At 48.5% G+C, this 9005-nt stretch overlaps 1 protein-coding gene and 1 pseudogene across 1 annotated transcript in view; one reads left to right on the forward strand and one right to left on the reverse strand.

Annotated features, from left to right (window-relative positions):
• The window catches only part of LOC137420568 (uncharacterized), a 44316-nt gene extending 36824 nt beyond the window's left edge, over positions 1 to 7492 (reverse strand). Inside the window, exon 1 of the mRNA XM_078786754.1 lies at positions 7457 to 7492. The gene's annotated coding sequence lies outside the window, so the exon portion shown is untranslated. The remainder of the gene's footprint in view (positions 1 to 7456) is intronic.
• Positions 3281 to 4111, forward strand: LOC144889890 (uncharacterized; annotated as a pseudogene).
• Positions 7493 to 9005: the final 1513 nt, after the last annotated feature.

Raw genomic sequence — 9005 nt, forward strand, 5'->3', positions numbered from 1 at the left:
CTTGTATGATGAACAAAATGCAGTTTTTAGCTGCGATGAGCAGCTCTATGAGGACCGCGTTGTTGTTGGGTGCCGTTTTGAACAGCGCATGCGCATACACTCAGACGTACGTTGGTATGCGGCAAGAACATAGGGCACTAAAATCGCTATTTGTTTGAAGAAACCAGAATAAATTTAGCAACAAAGACAACATGAAAGTTTTCATATCAATCTCGTTTCACAGAACTTGACACAAATTAGGTGTAATTATTGAATAGTGCATGCGCATGCACTCGGACATGCGTTGGTATGAGGTAAGAACATCGCGGACTAAAATCGCGATTTGTTTGAAGAAACCAGAATAAATTTAACAACAAAGACAACATGAATGTTTTCATATCAATCTCGTTTCACAGAACTTGACACAAATTAGGTGTAATTATTGAATAGCGCATGCGCATACACTCGGGCGTGCGTTGGTATGAGGCAAGAACATCGCGGACTAAAATCGCGATTTGTTTGCAGAAACCAGAATAGATTTAGCAACAAAGACAACATGAATGTTTTCATATCAATCTCGTTTCACAAAACTTGACACAAATTAGGTGTAATTAACATATCTATACATGAAAACAAATCGCACAGGGGCCGAGCCTCGGGGATGCTTAGACCACCAGCAGAATCCCAGCATATGCAGGTACACAATACAAATAGACACAGCGGATTGAGAAATACCAAAGAAGCGACCACAGTGTGAAACCTGGAATATGGTCACACGCGACTTGGAATATGGAATAATTTTTTTCTACTTTCTTTTTCAAGTATTTTACATCATCTATCTATATATATAAAACACAGTTTGTGTGTGTGTGTGTGTGTGTGTGTGTGTGTAATGTTACCGATAGACTCCTAAACGGAGAGGCTCACGTGCTTGATATTTGGCATAGACATGGCCATTGAGCCTGGGACGAACATGGCCGACCTCAAAATATTTGACGATCCATATTTTTTATTCATATTTACCTCAGCGCATTTCAGCGAGGAATATTATCTCAGCTGGTGCCAGAGCAGCTCGCTGATTCGCTCAGAGCGATCACGTGATGTTCCATCCCCGCCACCAGACTGATTCGCTCAGAGCGATCACGTGATGTTCCATCCCCGCCGCCAGACTGATTCGCTCAGAGCGATCACGTGATGTTCCATCCCCACCGCCAGACCACTGAACTGAAAATATATCGAATGACCATTGCCATTCACACCACATAGGTGGAGATGCAGTTACCGGGCGCCATCTTGGTTGGCAGTCGATGCTAGGCGATGGTGATTTCCGTCACACGTTTGCACGTAATTCAGAGCGAAAAGCGATTGCGTTTTTTCACCTTTTGTACGATCGTGTTTTGTGTCGATTTTGTGCGATATGAATTAAACGTCTTTGAAACAGCTGTGAAACATCTTTCCACAACCCTTCCGTAACCGATTGGAGCAGTTTATTGCCGCACAAAATGGCATTTTAACAGTTGTCTGGCTTTTAAAATCTGGGACACGTTCAAAACAAACGAGATCCGTGAAGCGAGTTGGTCGAGTCATGCGAGTCGGGCTAACCAAGATGGCGACAGTTTTCACGGATTATGAGCGTTCTATATATTTTCAATTCAGTGCGCCCGACTCGCTCACGTACTTCATTTGTGGCATAGACATGACCATTTTTTTTTGGGCCTTCATGGTGTAATTTGTGCGAGGCTTTTGTCCGAGTGAGCTTGAATCGAGAGGGCGAATGTACGGGTTGGGAATGTACGGGTCTCCCTTCCCCCGCCCGGCAACGCCAGTACTGGAGGGCGTCACAGGATCGGTGAGTCTCCAAAATCCGCTTTGTGCTGTTGCGAAGATGCAGGACGATGTCGCGATTGTTGTGCTGCTCTCTGACCATGAGAACTGCAACGTCATTGTTGACTGGCCCTCCCCTTCCCTCCACCCTACCCCCTCCACCCTACCCCCTACCCCTTACCCCCTCCACCCTACCTCGTCCCCCTCCCCCTCCCTTTTCCCCCTCCCCCCTCCCTCTCCCTTTTCCCCCTCCCCTCCCTTTTCCCCCTCCCCCTCCCCCCTCCCCCTCCCTTTTCCCCCTCCCCCATCTTCTCTTCTCCCCTCTCCCCCTCTTCTCCCCTCCCCCTCTTCTCTTCTCCCCTCTCCCCCTCCCCCTCCCCCCCTCTTCTCCCCTCCCCCCTCTTCTCCCCTCCCCCCCTCTTCTCCCCTCCCCCCTCTTCTCCCCTCCCCTCACCCCTCCCCTCCCCTCCCTCACCCCCCTCCCCTCCCCTCCCCCGCTCGGCAATGCCGGGTACTTCTGCTAATATATATATATAACACAGTTTGTGTGTGTGTAATGTTACTGATAGACTCCTAAACGGCGAGGCTCACGTGCTTGATATTTGGCATAGACATGGCCATTGAGCCTGGGAAGAACATGGCCTACCTAAAGATATTTGACAAGACCCATATTTTTTATTCATATTTACCTCAGCGCATTTCAGCGAGGAATATTATACACGGAATCTGAGCCGGTGGCAGAGCAGCGCGCTGAATCGCTCAGAGCGATCACGTGATGTTCCATCCTTGCCACCATAAACTCACAGTTACGCGTTCGCACGTAATTCAGAGCGAAAAGCGATTGGGTTTTTTCACATTTCAGCGAGGAACATTGCCATTCACACCACATAGGTTTTTTTTTCTTTCATCTTTAGATCCATATTTTTTGCCATAACATAGCGCATTATGGCTCGCTCGAGCTCGAGTTAGCCAATCACCTGGGAGCATGAGGCCACGTTGGCCACGCCCACGACACGACGCAGCGTTGCAATCTTGCGTTTGCGTCGTTTGTTACCACGTGTAAGCGTAAAAGTGAAAAAAATTGAATTTGTCTACGAGTGAGTGACTGGAAGACTGACTGTGATAAAGGCAATGGCACCGAAGAAAAGAAATTTGTCGCATTCAACCTCCCGAGCAAGGAAAATCGCTGATCGGAGACTCCATGAAACCGATGAAGATACTTTTCACCATCGACGAGCCAATCAAGATCGTGTCTCTAGATTCAGACAGCAAGAGACAGAAGATGAGACAGAGGCACGTCTAAACGCCAATCAACAACCTCTGGCGAGGGCCAGACAGCGAGAGACAGAAGATCCAGAAGAAGACAGAAGAGGCACAGAAGACAGAAGGCAGACAGAGTCAGACAGAAGACAGAAGTCAGAGACAGAAGGCATCTCCTCTATGGTCAAAAGTGACGAAGTTGAAACTCAGCACAAACATGCGTGTGACCCTTCATGGAGATGTAGCCGCAGACGCCTTTTCAACGAAGCTGTTAAAGATCGGAAACGGAGATTTGGAGACGAGCCCTGAAGATGGACTGGACATCGTACCATGCGGCAACAATGTCACCACGGCTGACGAACTCAAGGCGAACGTCTTCCCCAACATCCCCGCTAACTACCGAAATCACTCCTGGCTCTATGAAAGGGCAATTCTAGCCCCAAAGAACGATGCAGTGGACAAAATCAATTTGGATCTTCTGAAGACTATTCCTGGGAATCTAAGAACTTACCGATCTGTCGACTCAATCCAAAACGACCACGAGACTGTCCATTACCCGGTAGAGTTCCTCAATTCGCTACAGCCTCCGGGTGTGCCTCCCCACATACTCCATCGAAAGGAAGGTGCTCCAACCATCCTCCTGAGAAATATCGATCCTCCAAAACTGTGCAACGGCACATGACTGGCTATCAAAAAGTTGATGCCTCACGTAATTGAGGCCGACATACTTACGGGAAACTATAGCGGGGAACAGGTCTGCATTCCGAGGATACCAATCATACCATCTGATCTGCCATTCGAGTTCAAAAGGCTCCAATTCCCTGTACGGCTCAGCTTTGCCATGACCATCAACAAGGCGCAAGGACAATCTCTCAAGGTGGTCGGACTGAATCTCGATTCCCCGTGCTTCTCCCATAGCCAACTATATGTAGGATGTAGTCGGGTAGGACAAGAGAACAATCTATACATCCTATCCGAACAAGGAAAGACAAAGAACATTGTTTGCAAGGAAGCACGCGTAATTAACTACGTGTCTGGTGTGTTGTGATGATTGTGAGAATATCGATTCTGATTCTGATTCTGATCTGAATTTTATGTGTATTTATGTGTATTTTATGTGATTTTATGTATTTATGTGTATAAAAAAAAAACACAAAAAAAGGCACGAAGGGAAATAGTTAATTACTCTGACACATTTAGCTGCGGTTATTGAAGAATCACCGGACAATTGTTGCTGTTTTGATGCTTTTTACTGCTGTTTTGATGCTTTTACATTGCTGTTTTGATGCTTTTTCACAGCTGTTCTGATGCTTTTTTAAATATAAAAATCTCATTTCAAAAAAAAAAAAATCCAAAACAAATCTCACAATGATATATAATTCACAGAAAACGTTGAAGCAACCGTGTAATATTGCGGTGATGTTTAACTCTGAGTGAGAATAGTTCTAATTTAAAAAAACTTTCATCTGATATTTGTGATTTATTTCAAACAAACTGTATTTTCCATCTACACGGCCATGTATTCCTATTAACGTTATGTAAAGTACATAAATTGTGTGGATTACATCATTTGTGGATGTGATCAATTGGCAGTAACCATCTATATCCCTCCCCTCCCCTTCCCTCCTCCCCCTCCCTCCCCCTCCCTTTCCCCTCCCCCCCCTCCCTCCCCCTCCCTTTCCCCTCCCCCTCCCTTTCCCCTCCCCCTCCATTTCCCCTCCCCCTCCCTTTCCCCTCCCCCTTCCTTTCCCCTCTCCCTCCCCACTCCATTCCCCTCCACCCTACCTCTCTCCCCCCTCCCCCTCCCCTTTCCCCATCCCTTCCTCCTCCCTTTCCGCTCCACCCCTACACCCTAACCTTCTCCCCTTCCCCCCTCCCCTCCCCCCTCTCCTCCCCTCCCCCCCGTTCCACTCACCTCCCCTTCCCCCTCCCCCCCTCCCCCACCCGGCTATGCCGGGTGCTTCTGCTAGTCTTGAATAAAGTCTTGCATGATTAACAAAATACAGTTTGTTCGTATTTAAAACGTATCAATTCTTAAACCTGATTTTCAGCATCATTACGAGTTATGTCCACAGTGCTATTGTGCCAAATTTTAAGGTACCAAAACCATGCAAAAATGCGTCGGCCATGACATCACCAGATCTTATCTACGTCACATCAAATTTGAACACGACACGGACCATTTGAGCTCCCAAAATGAGTGATAAAATGAAATATGTACCTTTTACCATGATAAATAAATGACATGCCAATTTTAACAAACAAACACACACACACACACACACACACACACAAATCCCCTTTTTAATAAAAAGTCACCCCGTTTCCTTTTTTTCAACAAAACTGTGTATTTTAAGAAACAGTGAAGGTTATTTATTTATTTAGTCCAATGCGGGAAGGGCTTGTAGTATTGTCTACAGGTATGCACACTCACCTTTAAGCTGTCTCATCTGGGCCCAGGGATGCACGTCAAGCTGGCTGTCCAGTCTGTTAGCATTAATTAATTATTGGGGGAAATGCCAGGGACATAGAAAAGGCCCCTTTATATGGTATGTGCCATGTGGCAAACTATAGAAAAGGCCCCTTTATATGGTATGTGCCATGTGGCAAACTATAGAAGAGGCCCCTTTATATGGTATGTGCCATGTGGCAAACTATAGAAATGGCCCCTTTATATGGTATGTGCCATGTGGCAAACTATAGAAAAGAAGGGACATTCTTGGGAAAAATGCCAATTTGATTCACACAGCTGCATGAAGAAGTAAATGCGTTTCATTTGCCAAATGGCGGGCCCTTTATATGAACTTTTATAGAGAATTCCTTGGTTCCGCCTATGGAACTTGGTTCTTATTGTTTGAACTTGGAAGTTATTGACATCCCCCCCCCCCCCCCCCCCCTCTGATTTCAAATGCACATACCATATAAAGGGGCCTTTTCTATGCCCCTGGCATTTCCCCAATATATATATAAATATACATGAAGTGAATTGGTTGAAAATTGATGATTTATGTCACGTGACCGAAGACCTGTTTCCCTCAGAAACAACCCACTTCCAGTTTCGCACCCCCCCCCCCCCCCGATGCAGTGCCCCGTGTTTCCGGGAGGCTGGCACTCATTTTTCCGACTTCAAAAGGACGACGCGCTGAGTCAACTCACCTGGTGTTATTTTAACGGCATCACCCGAACATCTTAAACAAGCCACATTTACCATGAAGCCAACACCAGGATTAGTTTCACAGGTAATGAAGTAGAACGTCGCTCGATATCGCACAAACCTCCACCAGGATAAACAGGTAACGTTTTGTATCCACTGATAGACCGGATCTGGATTCGGACCTGAACCTAAATCGAATCAGCTTCTTCTTCCTCTTATTCCTCTTCTTCTTCTTCTTCTTCTCACTCACCCATCTCATCCCCATAGTTTCGTCATAATCCATCCACATCTCTGTCATATTGTGCTACGTATAATCATAATGTTCGCCCGATCTCTCTGTTAATATTATGAAGAATCACTTCAAATGATCGTTTCACAGAATATCTTTCTCAGTATTAATAATAAAATGCGAAACTCCGAACAAATCTTTTCCTCAGAAGATCCGAACCGATCACTGTTTCAGCCGCTTGTGGAAAAGGACACGGAGCGGAGCACGGAGGACAAAAGGACACGGAGCGGGGCACGGAGGGAAAAGGACACGGAGCGGAGCACGGAGGACAAAAGGACACGGAGCGGCGCACGGAGGACAAAAGGACACGGAGCCGAGCACGGAGGACAAAAGGACACGGAGCGGAGCACGGCGGACAAAAGGCCACGGAGCTGAGCACAGAGGACAAAAGGCCAAGGAGCCGAGCACGGAGGACAAAAGGACACGGAGCCGAGCACGGAGGACAAAAGGCCACAGAGCCGAGCATGGAGGACAAAAGGCCACGGAGCTGAGCACGGAGGACAAAAGGACACGGAGCCGAGCACGGAGGGGAAAAGGCCACAGAGCCGAGCACGGAGGACAAAAGGCCACGGAGCTGAGCACAGAGGACAAAAGGCCAAGGAGCTGAGCACGGAGGACAAAAGGACACGGAGCCGAGCACGGAGGACAAAAGGACACGGAGCCGAGCACGGAGGACAAAAGGCCACGGAGCTGAGCACGGAGGACAAAAGGACACGGAGCCGAGCACGGAGGACAAAAGGACACGGAGCCGAGCGGAGGACAAAAGGACATGGAGCAGAGCACGGAGGACAAAAGGACACGGACACGAAACCAAAAAGGACACGGACACGAAACCAAAAGGACACGGACACGAAACAAAAAAGGACACGGACACGAAACAAAAAAGGACACGGATCGATACAATTATGGGAATATTCATCACAGTTACAGTTCAAGGTTTACAAGATCACCCGGAAGTTTTCGTCGTTATTGAATCCTTTCTCTGGATGCAATTCATTATTTTTCTACCTCCTCGGAATCATCAATCTCTACCACGTGGTAGTTGATGGCTCATTGGCCAATTGGCGTCAGATAAAGAACTGAAGCCAAAAAACGGCCATCTTACCACTCCCGTTCACGGCGCAAAATAATAATTACCTTTAGTTCAGTTGTTTTTCAATCGTTGACCTGGCACGAAGTTTGGAGTTACACAAAACCCCTTATATTGACCTCATAGAGAACGAAAGGCGATGGTATTCTGGAAAGGGTTCTGATGCTCTCTCGGAGTGCCACCCGCCTCTCACGCCGTTCCGCTCCTCCCCTTCCAGGACTGCCACGCCCCGTCCCGTCTCGCCGCGCCTAATCCCTCCCCGCCATACCCCTTCCTGGCCTGCCATGCCCTGTCCCGCTCTGCCCCTTCCCGCCCTGCCTCGTCCCTCTCCTGGATTGTAATCATCCATACGACTGTTCTTGGAAACACCAAAACCGAAATCCTGGTAGATCTACGAGACGACACCAACATCACATTTTATTTTTGTTTTCTCCTTTACGATACCAGCTCAGGGGAAATTCTGTCAAAATGACGGGTGCACAAAAATAAACAACACAGAGGATTACAATAAATACAGATATGGATTATGTCCAAGGGATTATTTGCAATAAATAATACATTAATGCAATGCAAGAAATGAAAGTTTCCCTGGGAAGGATTAGAGGTGAGGACAGAAATTTGGCCAAACATCGCTTGTTGAACAGAGAGCATTGTAACATCAGCAGGTCCCTCCCCCTCCCCCTCTGCCCAACAGGCGGGAAAGGCAACCTCCAGCATCCCTCCCCTACCCACCCCAAGAGAAGGGTAAGGCGATATCTAGCATCTCCCCCCCCCCCCCCCCCCCCCCCCCCCGCCTTAAGAAGATGGCAAGGCGATATCCAGCATCTCCCCCCCCCCCTAAGTGGAAGGTAAGGCGATATCTAACATCCCCCGCCCCCCCCCCCACGCCCTTCAAAGAGGGTGAGGGCAATCTCTAGCATCTCCCCCCCCCCCCCCACCCCAAGAGAAGGGTAAGGCGACGGCAAGGCAAGGCGACGGCAAGGCGATATCCAGCATCTCCCCCCTCCCCCCCCCTAAGTGGAAGGTAAGGCGATATCTAACATCCCCCCCCCCCACGCCCTTCAAAGAGGGTGAGGGCAATCTCTAGCATCTCCCCCCCCCCCCACCCCAAGAGAAGGGTTAGATATAAGGCGATATCTAACATCCCCTCCTCCCCACCCCCCCCCACCCACGCCCTTCGAGGAGGGCAAGGCGATCTCTAGCATCCCCCTCCCCCACCCACCCCCTTCGAGGAGGGCAAGGTGATATCTAGCATCTCCCTCCCCCCTCCCCCACCCTAAGAGGGGGATAAGGCAACCTCTAGCATCTCCCCTTCCCCCCGCTCTTCGAGGCAGGCAAGACGATCTCCAGCATCCCCTCCTCCTCCCCACCACGCCCTTCGAGGAGGGTAAGGCAATCTCCAGCATCTC

The sequence above is a fragment of the Myxine glutinosa genome, chromosome 1 (genome assembly GCF_964187855.1).
Source record: "Myxine glutinosa chromosome 1, kmMyxGlut1.1, whole genome shotgun sequence".
Classification (NCBI taxonomy): Eukaryota; Metazoa; Chordata; class Myxini; order Myxiniformes; family Myxinidae; genus Myxine; species Myxine glutinosa.